This window comes from Bufo gargarizans, chromosome 3 (genome assembly GCF_014858855.1).
Source record: "Bufo gargarizans isolate SCDJY-AF-19 chromosome 3, ASM1485885v1, whole genome shotgun sequence".
NCBI lineage: Eukaryota > Metazoa > Chordata > Amphibia > Anura > Bufonidae > Bufo > Bufo gargarizans.
In genome coordinates this window covers 7,936,553-7,959,424 of record NC_058082.1, presented here as the reverse complement: position 1 = coordinate 7,959,424, position 22,872 = coordinate 7,936,553, and the positions used below count along the sequence as shown (strand labels likewise).

General features: G+C 43.5%; 1 protein-coding gene across 5 annotated transcripts in view; it reads right to left on the bottom strand.

Moving 5' to 3' along the window:
• LOC122931886 (cGMP-dependent 3',5'-cyclic phosphodiesterase-like) overlaps window positions 1–22,872 on the bottom strand; it is a 310,101-nt gene that overhangs the window by 130,158 nt on the left and 157,071 nt on the right. The gene's annotated exons all lie outside the window — the stretch shown is intronic.

The window sequence follows — 22,872 nt, the reverse complement described above, 5'->3', positions numbered from 1 at the left end:
ACTACTATAATACTGCCTCCTATGTACAAGAATATAGCTACTATAATACTGCCTCCTATGTACAAGAATATAACTACTATAATACTGCTCCTATGTACAGGAATATAACTACTATAATACTGCTTCCTATGTACAAAAATATAACTACTATAATACTGCTCCTATGTACAAGAATATAACTACTATAATACTGCTCCTATGTACAGGAATATAACTACTATAATACTGCTCCTATGTACAAGAATATAACTACTATAATACTGCTCCTATGTACAAGAATATAACTACTATAATACTGCTCCTATGTACAGGAATATAACTACTATAATACTGCTCCTATGTACAATGATATAACTACTATAATACTGCTCCTATGTACAAGAATATAACTACTATAATACTGCATCCTATGTACAAGAATATAACTACTATAATACTGCTCCTATGTACAAGAATATAACTACTATAATACTGCTCCTATGTACAAGAATATAACTACTATAATACTGCATCCTATGTACAAGAATATAACTACTATAATACTGCCTCCTATGTACAAGAATATAACTGCTATAATACTGCCCCTATGTACAAGAATATAACTGCTAGAATACTGCCTCCTATGTACAAGAATATATCTACTATAATACTGCTCCTATGTACAAGAATATAACTACTATAATACTGCTCCTATGTACAAGAATATAACTACTATAATACTGCTCCTATGTACAGGAATATAACTACTATAATACTGCTCCTATGTACAAGAATATAACTACTATAATACTGCCCCTATGTACAAGAATATAACTACTATAATACTGCCTCCTATGTACAAGAATATATCTACTATAATACTGCTCCTATGTACAAGAATATAACTACTATAATACTGTCTCCTATGTACAAGAATAGAACTACTATAATACTGCCTCCTATGTACAAGAATATAGCTACTATAATACTGCCTCCTATGTACAAGAATATAACTACTATAATACTGCTCCTATGTACAGGAATATAACTACTATAATACTGCTTCCTATGTACAAAAATATAACTACTATAATACTGCTCCTATGTACAAGAATATAACTACTATAATACTGCTCCTATGTACAGGGATATAACTACTATAATACTGCTCCTATGTACAGGAATATAACTACTATAATACTGCTCCTATGTACAGGAATATAACTACTATAATACTGCTCCTATGTACAAGAATATAACTACTATAATACTGCTCCTATGTACAAGAATATAACTACTATAATACTGCTCCTATGTACAGGAATATAACTACTATAATACTGCTCCTATGTACAAGAATATAACTACTATAATACTGCTCCTATGTACAAGAATATAACTACTATAATACTGCTCCTATGTACAGGAATATAACTACTATAATACTGCTCCTATGTACAATGATATAACTACTATAATACTGCTCCTATGTACAAGAATATAACTACTATAATACTGCATCCTATGTACAAGAATATAACTACTATAATACTGCTCCTATGTACAAGAATATAACTACTATAATACTGCTCCTATGTACAAGAATATAACTACTATAATACTGCATCCTATGTACAAGAATATAACTACTATAATACTGCTCCTATGTACAGGAATATAACTACTATAATACTGCTCCTATGTACAATGATATAACTACTATAATACTGCTCCTATGTACAAGAATATAACTACTATAATACTGCATCCTATGTACAAGAATATAACTACTATAATACTGCTCCTATGTACAAGAATATAACTACTATAATACTGCTCCTATGTACAAGAATATAACTACTATAATACTGCATCCTATGTACAAGAATATAACTACTATAATACTGCTCCTATGTACAAGAATATAACTACTATAATACTGCTCCTATGTACAAGAATATAACTACTATAATACTGCCTCCTATGTATAAGAATATAACTACTATAATACTGTTCCTATGTACAAGAATATTACTACTATAATACTGCTCCTATGTACAGTGATGTCCTGTGTTTGCGCTGTATGGCGGTGGTATTATGCTTCATTTCCTCGGACTCTGTGCAGACGTTATATAAGATGTTTTGTCTTTAGTTTGCACTTTTTCTTCTTTTACCCTTGGGCTCCTTCCAGACAGAATGTTCTCGTTTTCCTCTGTCTCAGTCTATGGGGTAAACCTGCTGTAAACAGCTTCTGTCAGTGACGGATCCACTCGGGAGTGTCTGTGTCCTGGGGCTCAGCGTCAGCAGTGGATCAGTGAGTTTTTAACTATCGCTGTGGTTCTGCATTATAATCCTTATTATCTTCGCCCCCCCCCCCACACATTCTTCTTACACAATCTGCTGGTGGAGTGTCCAGATTCCATCATCTAGTGGTGACTGCAGAGAAATCCTACCGCCCTGCATTTTATATTCACTGACAAGCAGAGATTTAGAGGGTACAGTATGAACAGGAAATGAATGAACTTTCTTGAGAATGTTTTTAGATTTAAAATTCTGTGCAGGTTTATTTATTATCGGGGTCTTTTGAAGGGTCAGAGCTCCAGATTCCCTGCATGTACATAGAATTACATTGTAACATTCAGCCTTCCTGCAGCCACCACTAGAGGGAGCCCACTAGGCAGTGTGATACAGTATACTGGCATCTATCTAGAAGTGGGGAGCTCCCCCTAGTGGTTGCTGCAGAAAGGCAGACTATTTCCCTGCAGGAGGTTTGGATCTCTGTATCAGGAAAGCAAAGCTTTAACCGTGGTTACTGCTGAGGAATAAACAAGAAGTGAGATAATGTTATTTCAGGCCGATGCCTGGATGAGAAGATAATGAATTTCTCTGGATTGATTAACACTTTGCTGCAGTCAGAGCGGAATCAATGTACACACACAGGAAGCGGTTAGAGCCGATCGATCGCCGAACGCCAGCGCCGCTTCACTAGAAAACACCCGGAGCCGCCATCAATAAAAATCTGATTTCACTGAATAACAAATCTGCACAATTAATAATAACGAGGCTGCCCGTCACCAGCTCCAGGGATCGGCGATCATGAGCGACCCCACCACATACAGGAGACGAGCGGGACTCTGCCAACATGGCCTCATTATAAAGCAGGGGTCCGCAGTCTTATACAGTGTCTGGGATCTCAGAACAGTAAGGATCTTATATGTGAGCTTTCAGCGGAGAAGGGATCTTATATATGGGCTCTCAGCGGAAAAGGGATCTTATATGTGGGTTCTCAGAAGAGGAGGGATCTTATATATGGACTCTCAGTGGAGGGGAAATCTTATATATGGGATCTTATATAAAACCTCTCAGCGGAAAAGAGATCTTAAATGTGGGTTCTCAGAAGAGGAGGGATCTTATATATGGACTCTCTGCGGAGTAGATATCTTATGTATTGGATCTCAGCAGAGGAGGAGGGATCTTACATATGGGCTCTCAGAATAGAAGGGATATTACATATGAGAGTGATCTTATATATGTACTCTAAGTGGAGTAGGAATCATATATGGATTATTTTTTTATATACCTTTATTCTTTTCTTTCTTTTTAAATACAAAACAAAACATGAATCTTTCGTCACATCACAAAGTAACATAGTAGCATAATACAACATATTCCTTATTACAGCTATAAAAAATATTATAATTTACCCCACCAAACACCCACCCGCCAACCCGAGGAAGAGAGGGGGAGAGAGTGGGAGGACAGCAAGAAAAAAAAAACAAAAAAAAAAAAACACACTAGTGTGGCCATTTATTCCAAATCTCATCGAGTCCCTCTGGATTTTTAGTGTGGCGCCCAGAAACCCGGTGAATCTTAATAAGGTTTTCTACTGCTGCCCGCCATTGTCCCACTGTAGGCGGATCTTCTTTTATCCATTTCCTGAGTATAAGAAGTCTAGCCTGGAAGAGTACTTTACCCAAAACCAGTCGTACTTCCTTCTTTAATTTCAAATGTTCCATTGCTCCCAGTATACACATCACAGGATCTTCAATCCCCTGAACCTCCAAGAATACCGCAACAGTATCTACAATCTCCTTCCAATATCTAAATAGTCTGGGACATCTCCAAAAACAGTGAATTAGGTGTGCCTCCCTTTCCCCACATCTTGGGCAATTATTCGACCTTCTGACCCCCATTCTCTTTAAGATCTTAGGGGAGCGATGTAGTCTGTGTACTATAAAAAACTGTGATATTTTGTGTGAACCCCTATCTGAGACCGTTGGATAATTTCTAAGGGCATCTTCCCATTTCTCATCCGAGAAATTAGGTTGGAGTTCTACTTGGATATATGGATTATTAGCGGAGGAGGAATCTTATATATGTATGGGCTCTCAGCAGAGGAGGAATCTTATATATGTATGGGCTCTTAGCAGAGGAGGGATATTATATATGGGCTCTCAGCAGAGGCGGGGTTTTATATATGGGCTCTTAGCAGAGGAGGGATATTATATATGGGCTCTCAGCAGAGGAGGGATTTTATATATGGGCTCTCAGCAGAGGAGGGGTTTTATATATGGGCTCTCAGCAGAGGAGGGGTTTTATATATGGGCTCTCAGCAGAGGAGGGGTTTTATATATGGGCTCTCAGCAGAGGAGGGGTTTTATATATGGGCTCTCAGCAGAGGAGGGGTTTTATATATGGGCTCTCAGCAGAGGAGGGGTTTTATATATGGGCTCTCAGCAGAGGAGGGGTTTTATATATGGGCTCTCAGCAGAGGAGGGGTTTTATATATGGGCTCTCAGCAGAGGAGGGATCTTATATATGGGCTCTCAGCAGAGGAGGGGTTTTATATATGGGCTCTCAGCAGAAGAGGGATATTATATATGGGCTCTCAGCAGAGGAGGGGTTTTATATATGGGCTCTCAGCAGAGGAGGGGTTTTATATATGGGCTCTCAGCAGAGGAGGGGTTTTATATATGGGATCTCAGCAGAGGAGGGGTTTTATATATGGGCTCTCAGCAGAGGAGGGATCTTATATATGGGCTCTCAGCAGAGGAGGGGTTTTATATATGGGCTCTCAGCAGAGGAGGGATCTTATATATGGGCTCTCAGCAGAGGAGGGGTTTTATATATGGGCTATCATTGGAGAAGGGATCTTAGATAAAGGCATTCAGTGGAGGAGGAATCTAAAACATGGGCTCTCACAAGAGAAGAGATTTTATACATGGACTCTGAGCGGAGTAGGGATCAATAATATATGGACTCTCTGCAGAGTAGGGATCTTATATATGGCCTCTCTGCAGAGTAGGGATCTTATATATGGACTCTCTGCAGAGTAGGGATCTTATATATGGGTTCTCAGCAGAGTAGGGATCTTATATATGGGCTCTCTGCGGAGTAGGGATCTTATATATGGACTCTCTGCAGAGTAGGGATCTTATATATGGGTTCTCAGCAGAGTAGGGATCTTATATATGGGCTCTCAGCAGAGAAGGGATCTTATATATAGGCTCTCACAAGAGGTAGGATGCTATGGGTCTTTTATATGGGATCTCGGAGAAGTAATTCAGAGGAGACCTCTCAGTGGAGGCTCAGACATGGTGGAAGAAGAGCTTAGAGAAAAGCCTGAGACCTACATTATCCATTACACAGCATCCAGGCTCAGAAAGATTCATGTACTAGGAAGTGTGGGGGGCCCTGGGGCCCGCCGATGTCCATGGACCCTCTCTCTTCGTCCACTGTATATATCATGGGGATCTTGGTGTCCCGGCAGAATAATGGAGAATTACATTCCAGCGTCTCCTGGACGCCTCCAGGAAGGATGAGAGCCACATAGCCGCCGCCGCAGCCCCGGTAATGGCATAAATCAATCTGGCCTCTTGTCATTTGTCTCTATTTAGTAAATGTGATTTATTCCAGGAGGACGGAGAGCGATCCGAGGAGCGAGGACAAACCACAGCCAGGAGGGGGCAGCACCTCCAAGACCATGAGCACCCAGGAGAAGAGGCCACCACCAAAAGTATCTGAACCCCCGAGTGCTGGAAACCAGACAGTATCACACAGGAGAGGCTTAGATACACAGCAGACAGTATCACACAGGAGAGGCTTAGATACACAGCCCAGCAGGCAGTACCACACAGGATCAGATACACAGCTCAGCAGCCAGTATCACACAGGATAGGATTAGATACACAGCTCAGCAGACAGTATCTCACAGGATAGGATTAGATACACAGCTCAGCAGCCAGTATCACATAAGATAGGATTAGATACACAGCTCAGCAGCCAGTATCACACAGGACAGGATTAGATACACGGCTCAGCAGGCAGTATCACACAGGGTAGGATTAGATACACAGCTCAGCAGACAGTATCACACAGGATAGGATTAGATACACAGCTCAGCAGTCAGTATCACACAGGATAGGATTAGATACACAGCTCAGCAGACAGTATCACACAGGATGAAATTAGATACACAGCTCAGCAGACAGTATCACACAGGATAGGATTAGATACACAGCTCAGCAGACAGTATCTCACAGGATAGGATTAGATACACAGCTCAGCAGCCAGTATCACACAAGATAGGATTAGATACACAGCTCAGCAGACAGTATCACACAGGATAGGATTAGATACACGGCTCAGCAGGCAGTATCACACAGGGTAGGATTAGATACACCGCTCAGCAGACAGTATCACACAAGATAGGATTAGATACACAGCTCAGCAGACAGTATCACACAGGACAGGATTAGATACACGGCTCAGCAGGCAGTATCACACAGGGTAGGATTAGATACACCGCTCAGCAGACAGTATCACACAGGATAGGATTAGATACACAGCTCAGCAGTCAGTATCACACAGGATAGGATTAGATACACAGCTCAGCAGACAGTATCACACAGGATGGGATTAGATACACAGCTCAGCAGACAGTATCACACAGGATAGGATTAGATACACAGATCAGCAGACAGTATCACACAGGATAGGATTAGATACACAGCTCAGCAGACAGTATCACACAGGATAGGATCAGATACAGAGCTCAGCAGACAGTATCACACAGGATAGGATTAGATACAGAGCTCAGCAGACAGTATCACACAGGAAAGGATTAGATACACAGCTTAGCAGACAGTATCACACAGGATAGGATTAGATACACGGCTCAGCAGACAGTATCACACAGGGTAGGATTAGTTACACGGCTCAGCAGGCAGTATCACACAGGGTAGGATTAGATACACGGCTCAGCAGACAGTATCACACAGGATAGGATTAGATACACAGCTCAGCAGACTGTATCACACAGGATAGGATTAGATACACAGCTCAGCAGACAGTATCACACAGGATAGGATTAGATACACAGCTCAGCAGACAGTATCACACAGGAGAGGATTAGATACACAGCTCAGCAGACAGTATCACACAAGATAGGATTAGATACACAGCTCAGCAGACAGTATCACACATTATAGGATTAGATACACAGCTCAGCAGACAGTATCACACAGGAGAGGATTAGATACACAGCTCAGCAGACAGTATCACACAAGATAGGATTAGATACACAGCTCAGCAGACAGTATCACACAGGATAGGATTAGATACACAGCTCAGCAGACAGTATCACACAGGATAGGATTAGATACACAGCTCAGTAGACAGCATCACAGGATAGGATTAGATACACAGTTCAGCAGACAGTATCACACAGGATAGGATTAGATACACACCTCAGCAGGCAGTATCACACAGGATAGGATTAGATACACAGCTCAGCAGACAGTATCACACAGGATAGGATTAGATACACAGCTCAGTAGACAGCATCACAGGATAGGATTAGATACACAGTTCAGCAGACAGTATCACACAGGATAGGATTAGATACACAGTTCAGCAGACAGTATCACACAGGATAGGATTAGATACACAGTTCAGCAGACAGTATCACACAGGATAGGATTAGATACACAGCTCAGCAGACAGTATCACACAGGATAGGATTAGATACACAGCTCAGCAGACAGTATCACACATGACAGGATTAGATACACGGCTCAGCAGACAGTATCACACATGACAGGATTAGATACACAGCTCAGCAGTCAGTATCACACAGGATAGGATTAGATACACGGCTCAGCAGACAGTATCACACAGGATAGGATTAGATACACAGCTCAGCAGACAGTATCACACAGGATAGGATTAGATACACAGCTCAGCAGTCAGTATCACACAGGACAGGATTAGATACACAGCTCAGCAGTCAGTATCACACAGGATAGGATTAGATACACAGCTCAGCAGACAGTATCACACAGGATAGGATTAGATACACGGCTCAGCAGACAGTATCACACAGGACAGGATTAGATACACGGCTCAGCAGGCAGTATCACACAGGATAGGATTAGATACACAGCTCAGCAGGCAGTATCACACAGGATAGGATTAGATACACAGCTCAGCAGACAGTATCACACAGGATAGGATTAGATACACAGCTCAGCAGACAGTATCACACAGGATCAGATACACAGCTCAGCAGACAGTATCACACAGAATAGGATTAGATACACAGCTCAGCAGTCAGTATCACACAGGATAGGATTAGATACACAGCTCAGCAGACAGTATCACACAGGATAGGATTAGATACACGGCTCAGCAGACAGTATCACACAGGATAGGATAAGATACACAGCTCAGCAGACAGTATCACACAGGACAGGATTAGATACACGGCTCAGCAGGCAGTATCACACAGGATAGGATTAGATACACAGCTCAGCAGGCAGTATCACACAGGATCAGATACACAGCTCAGCAGACAGTATCACACAGAATAGGATTAGATACACAGCTCAGCAGACAGTATCACACAGGATAGGATTAGATACACAGCTCAGCAGACAGTATCACACAGGACAGGATTAGATACACGGCTCAGCAGGCAGTATCACACAGGATAGGATTAGATACACAGCTCAGCAGACAGTATCACACAGGATAGGATTAGATACACAGCTCAGCAGTCAGTATCACACAGGATGGGATTAGATACACAGCTCAGCAGACAGTATCACACAGGATGGGATTAGATACACAGCTCAGCAGACAGTATCACACATGATAGGATTAGATACACAGCTCTGCAGACAGTATCACACAGGATAGGATTAGATACACAGCTCAGCAGTCAGTATCACACAGGATAGGATTAGATACACAGCTCAGCAGACAGTATCACACAGGATGGGATTAGATACACAGCTCAGCAGACAGTATCACACAGGATAGGATTAGATACACAGCTCAGCAGACAGTATCACACAGGATAGGATTAGATACACAGATCAGCAGACAGTATCACACAGGATAGGATTAGATACACAGCTCAGCAGTCAGTATCACACAGGATAGGATTAGATACACGGCTCAGCAGACAGTATCACACAGGATAGGATTAGATACACAGCTCAGCAGACAGTATCACACAGGATAGGATTAGATACACAGCTCAGCAGTCAGTATCACACAGGATAGGATTAGATACACGGCTCAGCAGACAGTATCACACAGGATAGGATTAGATACACAGCTCAGCAGACAGTATCACACAGGATAGGATTAGATACACAGCTCAGCAGACAGTATCACACAGGATAGGATTAGATACACAGCTCAGCAGACAGTATCACACAGGGTAGGATTAGATACACAGCTCAGCAGACAGTATCACACAGGAGAGGATTAGATACACGGCTCAGCAGACAGTATCACACAGGAGAGGATTAGATACACAGCTCAGAAGACAGTATCACACAGGATAGGATTAGATACACAGCTCAGCAGTCAGTATCACACAGGATAGGATTAGATACACAGCTCAGCAGTCAGTATCACACAGGATAGGATTAGATACACAGCTCAGCAGTCAGTATCACACAGGATAGGATTAGATACACGGCTCAGCAGACAGTATCACACAGGACAGGATTAGATACACAGCTCAGCAGACAGTATCACACAGGATAGGATTAGATACACGGCTCAGCAGTCCCCTGGAGCAGATTTTATAATGAAATTCAGATATGCCACCTTGACAGTAGTTAAATATTTGCCGTCTCTGTCGTTTATTGGGAAAAAATAATCTATTTTATTAATGGAAAATGAATTAAAATCCATATGAAGAGACAGAAATGTCAAATAGAAAATTCCATTAAGGCCTCCTGCACACAAACGTTTTTTTACACGGTCCGCAAAAACGGGGTCCGTAGGTCCGTGATCCGTGACCGTTTTTCCGTCCGTGGGTCTTCCTTGATTTTTGGAGGATCCACGGACATGAAAAAAAAGTCATTTTGGCGTCCGCCTGGCCGTGCGGAGCCAAACGGATCCGTCCTGAATTACAATGCAAGTCAATGGGGACGGATCCGTTTGATGTTGACACAATATGGTGCCATTTCAAACGGATCCGTCCCCCATTGACTTTCAATGTAAAGTCTGGAGTTCTGTTATACCATCGGATTGGAGTTTTCTCCAATCCGATGGTATATTTTAACTTGTAGCGTCCCCATCACCATGGGAACGCCTCTATGTTAGAATATACTGTCGGATATGAGCTACATCGTGAAACTCATTTCCGACAGTATATTCTAACACAGAGGCGTTCCCATGGTGATGGAGACGCTTCAGGTTAGAATATACAAAAAAACTGTGTACATGACTGCCCCCTGCTGCCTGGCAGGTGCTGCCAGGCAGCAGGGGGCAGACCCCCCCCCTGTTTTTAACTCATTGGTGGCCAGTGGGCCCCCCCTCCCCTATTGTTAACTCGTTGGTGGCCAGTGTGCGCACCCCCCTCCCTCCCTCTATTGTAATAATAGCATTGGGGCCAGTGTGCGCGCCCCCCCAACCCCTCCCCCCTCCCTCCCTCTATTGTAATAATAGCATTGGGGCCAGTGTGCGCGCCCCCCCACCCCCCCCCTCCCTCCCTCTATTGTAATAATAGCATTGGGGCCAGTGTGCGCGCCCCCCCACCCCCCCCCTCCCTCCCTCTATTGTAATAATAGCATTGGGGCCAGTGTGCGCGCCCCCCCAACCCCCCCCCCCCCCCTCCCTCCCTCTATTGTAATAATAGCATTGGGGCCAGTGTGCCCCCCCCCCCCCCCCCCCCCCGATCATCGGTGGCAGCGGAGTAGAAGATTCATTACCTGGCTGCTGCGATCTCTGTGTCCGGCCGGGAGCTCCTCCTACTGGTAAGTGACAGGTCTGTGCGGCGCATTGCTGTCACTTACCAGTAGGAGGAGCTCCCGGCCGGACGCAGACATCGCAGCAGCCAGCAGCCAGGTAAGTATGAAAATCTTCTACTCCGCTGCCACCGATGATCGGGGGGGGGGGGGGGGGGGGCTGTGCGCACACTGGCCCCAATGCTATTATTACAATAGAGGGAGGGAGGGGGGGGGGGGTTGGGGGGTGCGCACACTGGCCCCAATGTATTAAAACAATAGAGGGAGGGAGGGGGGGGGGGCTTGGGGGCGCGCGCACACTGGCCCCAATGTATTAAAACAATAGAGGGAGGGAGGGAGGGGGGTGCGCACACTGGCCACCAACGAGTTAACAACAGGGGAGGGGGGGGCCGCACAATGATATTCAAACTGGGGAGTGGGGGGGGGGTCTGCCCCCTGCTGCCTGGCAGCCCTGATCTCTTACAGGGGGATATGATAGTACAATTAACCCCTTCAGGTGCCGCACTATCATATCCCCCTGTAAGAGATCGGGTGCTGCCAGGCAGCAGGGGGCAGTCTTGTACACAGTTTGTAGTGTATTCTAACTAGAAGCGTCCCATCACCATGGGAACGCTTCTGTGTTAGAATATACTGTCGGATCTGAGTTTTCACGAAGTGAAAACTCAGCTCTGAAAAAGCTTTTATGCAGACGGATCTTCGGATCCGTCTGTATGAAACTAACCTACGGCCACGGATCACGGACACGGATGCCAATCTTGTGTGCATCCGTGTTCTTTCACGGACCCATTGACTTGAATGGGCCCGTGAACCGTTGGCCGTGAAAAAAATAGGACAGGTCATATTTTTTTCACGGCCAGGAAACACGGCTCACGGATGCGGCTGCCAAACGGTGCATTTTCCGATTTTTCAACGGACCCATTGAAAGTCAATGGGTCCGTGAAAAAAAACGGAAAACGGCACAACGGCCACGGATGCACACAACGTTCGTGTGCAGGAGGCCTAAAATCCTGAAATTGTTCAAAGGAGAAAAAAGATTCATTTATTTAGATGTTAAATGTACAATTTTTCTTCTAAATGCATTTCAAGACCTGAAGGGAAATGGAATATTAAACGCTGTACGCAAATAGTGGGGGAGGGGGGAGGGGGTTCCTTCTGTTTTTATTCTTTGCATATAAAATAAGACTAAATGGCTCAGACGACCAGAGACGCCTCCATATTATGTATGACCATGAAAATCCAGCTGGAGAAAGAAATCATCTCACCAAAACTGCAGTTCAGCGTCATGAACACTAGAGGGCGAGCTGAGTGCTGGACTGATGGGAAGGTTGGTCTAGGATTCCTGACATCACTGCCCCAGAATAGTGATGTCATGTAATGAGAGAGAAGGAGAAAACTGCAAGCTTTTAAGTTTAGTGAAGGAGTTAGATCTGACTGAAAAGGAAAAGACTGTGTAATCAGGAGAAAGGAAAAAGGACCACACCAGGTCCACCTATATTCCTGTATATAGTGATATGGAGCATGCTGGTATAACCTGGGCATCTCCTGTATATAATTATATATGTACAGCTGGTATAACCTGGGCATCTCCTGTATATAATTATATATGTACAGCTGGTATAACCCGGGCATCTCCTGTATATAATTATATATGTACAGCTGGTACAACCTGGGCATCTCCTGTATATAATTATATATGTACAGCTGGTATAACCTGGGCATCTCCTGTATATAATTATATATGAACAGCTGGTACAACCTGGGCATCTCCTGTATATACTTATATATGTACAGCTGGTATAAGATAAGCAGTTAAATTCTTATTTCTCTGCCTGTGGGGAGTTTTTCAGGCTCCGAAACCAATCACAAGAACTTCTTTGAATTCATGAACTCAATTAAAACCCTAAGACAAGTTCAGCCGCCTTTATCCAGATCATGTTAATGGTTTCGAACAAAAGACAGGTAAGTGCACAATCCGTGAGCAGAGCAAAGCTCCAATTACAAGTGGATGAAGGTAAGTGCCCACCAGGGAGAGATATTCAATATTTCCCTGCTGCTGATTAATATGCCTGAGGGGACGGAACATAATTACATAAGGATGGGGCAGAAAATTGGAGCAGATATGGTCCATTTCTGTTTCAGGTTAATCAGTAAAAGTGCAGAAAGTAAAGTCACAATTATTCTGCAATAACTCATGTCCTCTACAGAGCAGTACATTCATCTAGAAAGTTATTACTGTGAAAAGAATATCTGAGAGAAGAACGTAAAAAGTCTCCTACAGAACAGAAATAGCAAAGACATAAAGCAGAGTGAAACCCTGCCTAATTACTACTCCACGTACCATAAAATTGCTTCTATGTACAAGAATATAACTACTATAATACTGCTCCTCTGTACAAGAATATAACTACTATAATACTGCTCCTATGTACAGGAATATAACTACTATAATACTGCTCCTCTGTACAAGAATATAACTACTATAATACTGCTCCTATGTACAAGAATATAACTACTATAATACTGCCTCCTATGTACAAGAATATAACTACTATAATACTGCTCCTATGTACAAGAATATAACTACTATAATACTGCTCCTATGTACAAGAATATAACTACTATAATACTGCTCCTATGTACAAGAATATAACTACTATAATACTGCCTCCTATGTACAAGAATATAACTACTATAATACTGCTCCTATGTACAAGAATATAACTACTATAATACTGCTCCTATGTACAAGAATATAACTACTATAATACTGCTCCTATGTACAAGAATATAACTACTATAATACTGCCTCCTATGTACAAGAATATAACTACTATAATACTGCTCCTATGTACAAGAATATAACTACTATAATACTGCTTCTATGTACAGGAATATAACTACTATAATACTGCCTCCTATGTACAAGAATATAACTACTATAATACTGCCTCCTATGTACAAGAATATAACTACTATAATACTGCCTCCTATGTACAAGAATATAACTACTATAATACTGCTCCTATGTACAAGAATATAACTACTATAATACTGCCTCCTATGTACAAGAATATAACTACTATAATACTGCCTCCTATGTACAAGAATATAACTGCTATAATACTGCTCCTATGTACAAGAATATAACTACTATAATACTGCTCCTATGTACAAGAATATAACTACTATAATACTGCTCCTATGTAACAAGAATATAACTACTATAATACTGCCTCCTATGTACAAGAATATAACTACTATAATACTGCTCCTATGTACAAGACTATAACTACTATAATACTGCTCCTATGTACAAGAATATAACTGCTATAATACTGCCTCCTATGTACAAGAATATAACTACTATAATACTGCTCCTATGTACAAGAATATAACTGCTATAATACTGCCTCCTATGTACAAGAATATAACTACTATAATACTGCTCCTATGTACAAGAATATAACTACTATAATACTGCTCCTATGTACAAGAATATAACTACTATAATACTGCTCCTATGTACAAGAATATAACTACTATAATACTGCCTCCTATGTACAAGAATATAACTACTATAATACTGCCTCCTATGTACAAGAATATAACTACTATAATACTGCTCCTATGTACAAGAATATAACTACTATAATACTGCCTCCTATGTACAAGAATATAACTACTATAATACTGCTCCTATAATACTGCTCCTATGTACAGGAATATATCTACTATAATACTGCTCCTATGTACAAGAATATAACTACTATAATACTGCTCCTATGTACAAGAATATAACTACTATAATACTGCCTCCTATGTACAAGAATATAACTACTATAATACTGCTTCTATGTACAAGAATATAACTACTATAATACTGCCTCCTATGTACAAGAATATAACTACTATAATACTGCTCCTATGTACAAGAATATAACTACTATAATACTGCTCCTATGTACAAGAATATAACTACTATAATACTGCTCCTATGTACAAGAATATAACTAATATAATACTGCCTCCTATGTACAAGAATATAACTACTATAATACTGCCTCCTAGCTGTGAGGACGTGTGTAGGTGGTTCTCCTCATGTCTGGAGCTAGCCCAGGGAAAGGCCTCCCTGGGCGGGGAACTTCCCCAAGCAAGGCCCAGGCTTCCAGGCCTCCACTGGGAGGAAACTCCCAGGCTCTTTCCAGTATGGATACAAGTCCAAAAGTGAATCCTGTGACAAGGAATGGCCAGAATGGAGGGAACACCAGAGCATTAAGTGCAAGTAAGAAAGATGGAGCAACAGTTGTGGTTCCAGAAAGAAAGAAGGATTCAGCCGCAGTGAGTACAGCTAAGAATGGTGCAGAGAAGCAGTCCTCCAGCCCAGGCCTGCAGCGTCCAGTGCAGTATAGTGACCCCCAAAAGGTATCTTCTGTGAGTGTAAATCCAAACCTGCAGGCTGCACAGGAGGTGAGACAGGGCGCAGCACATGCGTCAGGTGTGCAGCTCACCCCTCCAACACACAGGCAGCGGAGGACATCTCTGGAGAGGCTGACATTACAGCAGAACCTGCAGCAGTGTGAGGTGGTGACCATGGCACGCTTAGGCCGCACCAGGTCTCAGTCTGGAGGTGGCAGCAGCAAAAATGCTGAGGGATCTGTGGCTGTGGCACAAGAGAGATCTGCAGAGAAATCTGATGGAGGCTCCAGGTCTGCTGAGTTCAAACAGCCTGAGAAGCTGCCCAAGACTGGATCCCAAACGAGAGATACCCGTGCACCTGAGCTGCAGCTAGCAGAGGAGATCCCTGCCCTGGTGAGGAACATGGAGGAGCTGATGGGACACAAACAAATGCTGCAAATGGAGATTGACTGTGTATACAAGCTAAAGACTGCAAATCCAAACTGTGCAGCCGTGTACGACCGTAAGCTACACTCACTCAGCTTAGAACTTGGTGACCTGGTGAAGCAGATGGACATTGTACTGGACAGGATGGGACCACTTGCTGAGTCCTATAGGAACCAGGAGCGTTTTGCCAGCCAAGGCCTGAACTTTGAATCTGTTTTTTCTCCTGCTGAACTGGATTCCAGTGTTACCCCTGAGGAGGCCCAGCAAGCGACAAGACCTGTGCTGCAAGCCGCAAGGTTTTCCTTTCAAAAAGGAGAGATTTATAAACAGGACAGTGTACAACAGCGGCCACAAGGATCTGCAGCTATCCCTGAGGAGACACATGGACCTCAGACACCAGCACTACAAGTCCCAGGAGGCACAGTGCAGCAGGACAATGGACATCTATCCGTACATCCAGGTGATGGGGTGGCAGAGCAGATCTCTACTGCTGGGGCAGAGGCTGGGGGTGATGGTGGACATGTACCTGAGGGGTCAGTGTCTGGGGGAAATGTACAGTCTGTATGGGAGATATCTGATGATGGCATAGAGGTGGACGAGCTGGAGGAATCTCCACAGAGTAATGAGGGCGATTTTCCACCTTTACCCTCGAGCACAGAAGGTGTGAGTAACCCCCCTAGTGCAGACACCCCCCCAATAAGTCAGGGCCCTGAACCCCGCCAGGTCCCCCCCAGTAATGCCTGGAGCCGTGGTGCTCCATCTTTTTCCTCCGGCGCTCACTATACAGGTCAGGCCTTTAAAAGGAGGAATGTAGTGAGGTTTAAACATCGAGGCGCCAAAGAAGACCTCCCAGATCGGAGACTTGTGGTCCGAGAACTCCTGTGTCGCCAGATGGGGTTTGTGCCAGCGGACATCTTGGCAGTCATTAATCTACCAGATAGACAGGGCTATGACATCAGCTTTAAGGTCATGTCTAATCTGGATAGATTTTGGGCTAATTTCCCCAGGTTCAGGGACACTGACGATTGGAGTAAATTTATTTTTATTCCAATATCCAAGCCAGATACCGTCACGGTTAATATCATCTTCTGGAATGAAGCCGTCCCTCCCCAGGACATTGTGGTGTGGCTCAGGAGGCACTGTGACATGGTCTCTGATCTCACCAAGAACCGAGATGATGATGGTATCTGGACTGGAGGGTGGAAGGTTTTGGTGAAGCTGCGCCAGCATAATAATGTCACGTGGCATCTACCAAACTCCTTCTTCATTGGGAGAGAGAAAGGCGTCTGCTTCTACCCAGGTCAGCCCAGGAAGTGTTTTAAATGTGGCAGAGCCGGTCATGTCGCAAGTGTGTGCACTGTGGTCAAGTGCAATCTGTGCAGTGAGGTCGGTCACATAAGTGCAAATTGTCAGAACATCAGATGTAATCTATGTGGTGCGATGGGTCACCCTCACAGAGATTGTCCGGACGCATGGCACAATGTCTGTAAGGAGCTTCCTGATGAGGAATTGTTAGAGGCAGATGCTGTAGAGGAGGAGGCCTTAATGTCAGGGTCCATTCTGACCACACAAGAAGTCCAGCAGGGATCAGGTACTGCAGCTCCAGAACATGAGGTCCCAGATACTGCACAGGGGAGTATGGAGGTTGTCCCTGAGGGCCAGCAACAGTCAGAGGTAGCCTCTTCTTCATCGCCAGCAGTATTTGAGGAAAGTAAGAGCAACAAGAGGAGGAAAAAAGACAAGTCCTCCCGTAAGCCTGAGTACAGCATGGCCGAGAGTGTCAGGAAGAAAGTCCATAAGGGGGCAGAGGTTATGGTCATATCAAATAGGTATGAAGTACTGTCAGAATCTGAGGGAGATTATGAGAGAGAACTGAAGAAAATAGATGATGAATGTGAAGGGGACACTGAGGATCCTCCGACCAAAAGGAAACCCTATGCTGTAGAGTCCCAGGTAGAATCAGACATGGAGACTGGTGGTAAGCAGGGTGACTCCGACCTATGATGATGGGTATTACCTCGCTGCTCTTTCTTTTGTGTTGTGTAATGATGGCCGGGTTCTCTTTAAAAGTGCTTTCCAGCAATGTCAATAGTATTAAAGTAAGAAAGACAAGGCACATAGTGTATGACCACCTGAGATCTTTTGATGCAGATGTCATCTTCTTACAGGAGACGCGTCTGACCACATCAGGACTTCTACGTGAGGCTGAGAGGGAATGGAGGTCTGGTCCTTCTTTCTGGTCACTGGCTGTGGAGCCTTATGCCGGGGTTGCTATATTGTTCACCACCAATGATGTGACTATACATAGACTGACAGAAGTTATTATGGGTCGATGTCTGGTCCTGGAGGTCACAATCCATGGTAGACGACTCCGGCTCATTAATATCTATGGTCCACAGTCAGTGGCGGAAAGGGTCCAGTTATTTAACGAGGTTAAGCCGTATCTTTTTACCTCTGTCCCAGTGGTGTTGGCTGGAGATTTCAATGTCACTAGGACATCGGGTGACAGATCCTCTGGCCGAGCAGTGACCAGGGACTCCAAGGTCCTAAATAGCATGATCCAGCAGGCAGGCCTCAGCGATGTGTTCATACAGGGTGGTAGGAAGCCAAAATTTACATACTCCTGTGCTGACAGAAGAAGTCGCATTGATATGGCTTTTGTAAACCCTACAGAAGTGGTTAGTGGGATGTGTGAGAAAATTGTCCCTTTCTCTGATCACTTGGCCTTGTCATTCTGTTTGGGATCCATGAAGCGTCCAGATGTTGGTAGAGGGCTATGGAGACTTAACTCCAGTCTCCTGGAGGATCCTTATGTCCAGGATTGTGTCCACTTTCTTTTTCAGCAACAACTAGAGAGAGTGGACTTTTATGATAGCATGGCTGACTGGTGGGAGGACGTCAAGGAGGAGATCAGATCCCTCTTGAGGAGACTGTCATTTAAGAAGGGGAAGAGTAAGTACAGCCAGTATCTCAAGCTGCGGAAAGAATTGGAGTCACTGTATTCGGCAGATGGGGGGGACCAACAAAAGATAAACCGACTGAAATCTGAGATAAGGCAGTATCAGTACAGCAGGTACACCTCCCTGGTTCTGGAACGAGATTATGGTTCCTTAGGGTCACCTGATCCCTTTGAGAACTGCCGGGAGCGTGTAGTAAACAAGGTGGTCACAGGTCTCACTGACTCCCAGGGTGTTTTGCAGGAATCTCGGGAGGGTATCCTGGGGGTGGTGAGATCTTACTATACTGACTTATTTCAGAAGAAGGTTTTGGATAAAGAGAAGATGACACAATTCTTGGAGGCAACTCCAGGCCCTGATACTCATGATTTGGACTTCTCTCCTTTAACAGCAGAATTAACGGTGGAGGAAGTTAAAGTGGCCATTGATAAATTACATCTGAAGAAGGCACCAGGTCCGGACGGTATTACTGCAGAATTCTATAAGAAATTCAGAGACCACTTGGCTCCAATCCTCGTGGACGTCTATAAAAATTGTCTAGAAAATCACCTGATGCCTCCGTCCATGAGGGTGTCATCGCTAATTCTGCTTTCTAAAGGTAAGGAGCCTAGTGACATCAAGAACTGGAGGCCGATTGCCCTCTTGAATGTCGACAGGAAAATTCTGGCAAAAATCCTTTTCTCTAGATTAGTCTGTTTGTCCCGGGCACTGTTGGCAGGCTGTCAGTTCGGCACAGTAAAAGGGCGGAACATCTCTGGAGCAGTCATCTCGATAAGGGAGATGTTTGAGAGATGTAAAGCTCTGAGGTGTGGGAGATATGTTGTTGGTCTTGACCAGGCTAAAGCCTTCGACAGAGTAGACCACGAGTATCTATGGGCCACTTTGTCAAAGTACGGTATTCCGGGACAATTTATTGATTGGCTGAAAACCTTGTACAGAGAGGCAGAGAGCTTTCCTCTGGTCAATGGTTGGCAGGGTGGCACGTTCAGGGTTGCGGCAGGGGTGAGACAGGGTTGCCCGTTGAGTCCACTGCTGTATGTGTTTGCCTTAGACCCGTTCCTGAGGTCGCTGCAGGAGTGTGATTTTCAGGGGGTGCCGGTCCCCCACTGCTTGCCTCTGAGTGTTGTCGCCTACGCGGATGATGTGACTGTGGTGATATCTGAGCCTCGTGAGGTGCAGATGTTGTCGGCAGCCATCAGAAGCTACTCGGAGGCCTCAGGGTCTCTGGTCAACCTTGAGAAGAGTCAAGCTTTCTGGACACTGGATTCTGATCCAGACTTTGACCTGCCACAATTTGCGAAAGCCTCCACCTATATTAAGATCTTAGGGGTTAAATTTGGGAGGGACGATAACGCCAGGATAAATTGGGAGGAGAAGTTGGAAACCGGAAATGCAAAGGTTCAGCGATGGAAGAACTGGAGGCTGACCTATAGAGAAAGGGTTAAAATGCTGAAGACTTACCTGGTCCCTGTCTTCTTGTATATCTCTGTCGTTTTTCCTTTGCCAGAATCTTTCTCGGCTAGGCTCTTTAGCCTGTTCTTCCAGCTTCTTTGGGGGAACAGGTTAAACCCAGTAAAAAGAGGGATCACCTACCTGCAGAGGAGAGAGGGTGGGCTGGATATGTTAAATCCAAGGGTGTTCTTTGACTCCTTGTTCCTAAAAGTCAATTTTGGTGACCTGGACTCAGAGAACAGCTCCCTGTGGGTGAACAGTGTCAGGGACTGGATATTGCCTTTTGCAGAGTCTTGGGTGCGAGGCGGCAGTCTCAAGAGGGGTCGGTTTACTCGTGGCTTCCTCCCCCAGTACCTGAACTATGGTCTCCGGTGCTTGAGAAACTGGCGGATTGATAAAGGGTGTATTGAGAGTAAGACCAGGAAAGAGCTGTACCTGACCATATGTAGGACTTTCTTTTATATACAGCCCGCATTAAAAGACTGTACAACCGTAACCTTAAAAGAAAGTCTGAGGTTTCTTAATGGAGTCAGGCTCCCTGCAAATTTTTTTGACATTGCCTGGCTGTCCTTGCAGGGAAAGCTTTATGTTAAGGGGAATCTAAAACATCTCAGTGTCTCAGAGCGTAAGTGTCCCTTAGGATGTCAACAGGAGGAGACAATGGCACATTTTATATCCGAGTGCGAGGAAGGGCAGAAAATATGGCAGGAGGTATCATCTAGGTTAAAGATCCCCAGACTGCGGCGTCTTACATACCCTGATATTATCTATGGGGTACCAGCCAGTATACCTGACATTGACCGGGGGACCATGTACCTGATTATTACAGTCATCAAATACTACCACTGGCATACTAGAACGAAAGTGTCCGTACATAGCGAGCCGTTCCATCACAGGCAAGCGGTGACCCTGATCCTGTCAGAGCTGAGGTGGATAAAGAACTTAGAATGTAGGAAAAAGGAGAGAAACAGGATGTTATGGAGGAAGGTACATATGGTGGATGTGGACTGATCTTCATAATGGAATTGTGTTTATTACTGATTTATTTACTTTATTCTCCTTTAACAGCGATGGACTATTGTTAAGTTAAAGTTATCATCATTATTATTATTTATACTGTTGGATATGTATGATTTCTGGTAAATGACCATTGTTTCTGTTCATTCAGATTGAATGTATTGTTATGTTTGTTTATACTAATAAAAATTGCCTCCTATGTACAAGAATATAACTACTATAATACTGCTCCTATGTACAAGAATATAACTACTATAATACTGCTCCTATGTACAAGAATATAACTACTATAATACTGCTCCTATGTACAAGAATATACCTACTATAATACTGCTCCTATGTACAAGAATATAACTACTATAATACTACTCCTATGTACAAGAATATAACTACTATAATACTGCTCCTATGTACAAGAATATAACTACTATAATACTGCTCCTATGTACAAGAATATAACTACTATAATACTGCTCCTATGTACAAGAATATAACTACTATAATACTGCTCCTATGTACAAGAATATAACTACTATAATACTGCTCCTATGTACAAGAATATAACTACTATAATACTGCTCCTATGTACAAGAATATAACTACTATAATACTGCTCCAATGTACAAGAATATAACTACTATAATACTGCTCCTATGTACAGGAATATAACTACTATAATACTGCTCCTATGTACAAGAATATAACTACTATAATACTGCCCCTATGTACAAGAATATAACTACTATAATACTGCTCCTATGTGCAAGGATATAACTACTATAATACTGCTCCTATGTACAAGAATATAACTACTATAATACTGCCTCCTATGTACAAGAATATAACTACTATAATACTGCTCCTATGTACAAGAATATAACTACTATAATACTGCCTCCTATGTACAAGAATATAACTACTATAATACTGCCTCCTATGTACAGGATATAACTCCTATAATACTGTCCTTGTGTACAAGAATATAACTACTATAATACTGTCCTTGTGTACAATAGTGCGACATTCAGTTGATGCTGTTCCTTTATGTCTTGTGTGACCTGTAGATAAGCTTCTGGTTCCCTTATTTCGTACATAGACATACTCCTGGTTTGTTGATGTGATAAGCGTCTCACGTTCCTCTCCCTCACGCTCATCTTTACAGTGTAGATTTCTATAGCTCCCTGAGGAGACTGGCGCAGAAGCCCCGGCGCGCTGCCGTCAGTGTCTGGAGGGTGCTCCTCAGTAGTATAATAACTGCTGGGAGCGGCTGTCACAGGTGATAATGACACGCAGCCACAGCTGTGAATTACTCGCAGACCATCCCTCTGCCGAGTGCCTCATCCTGAGAGATAATCACA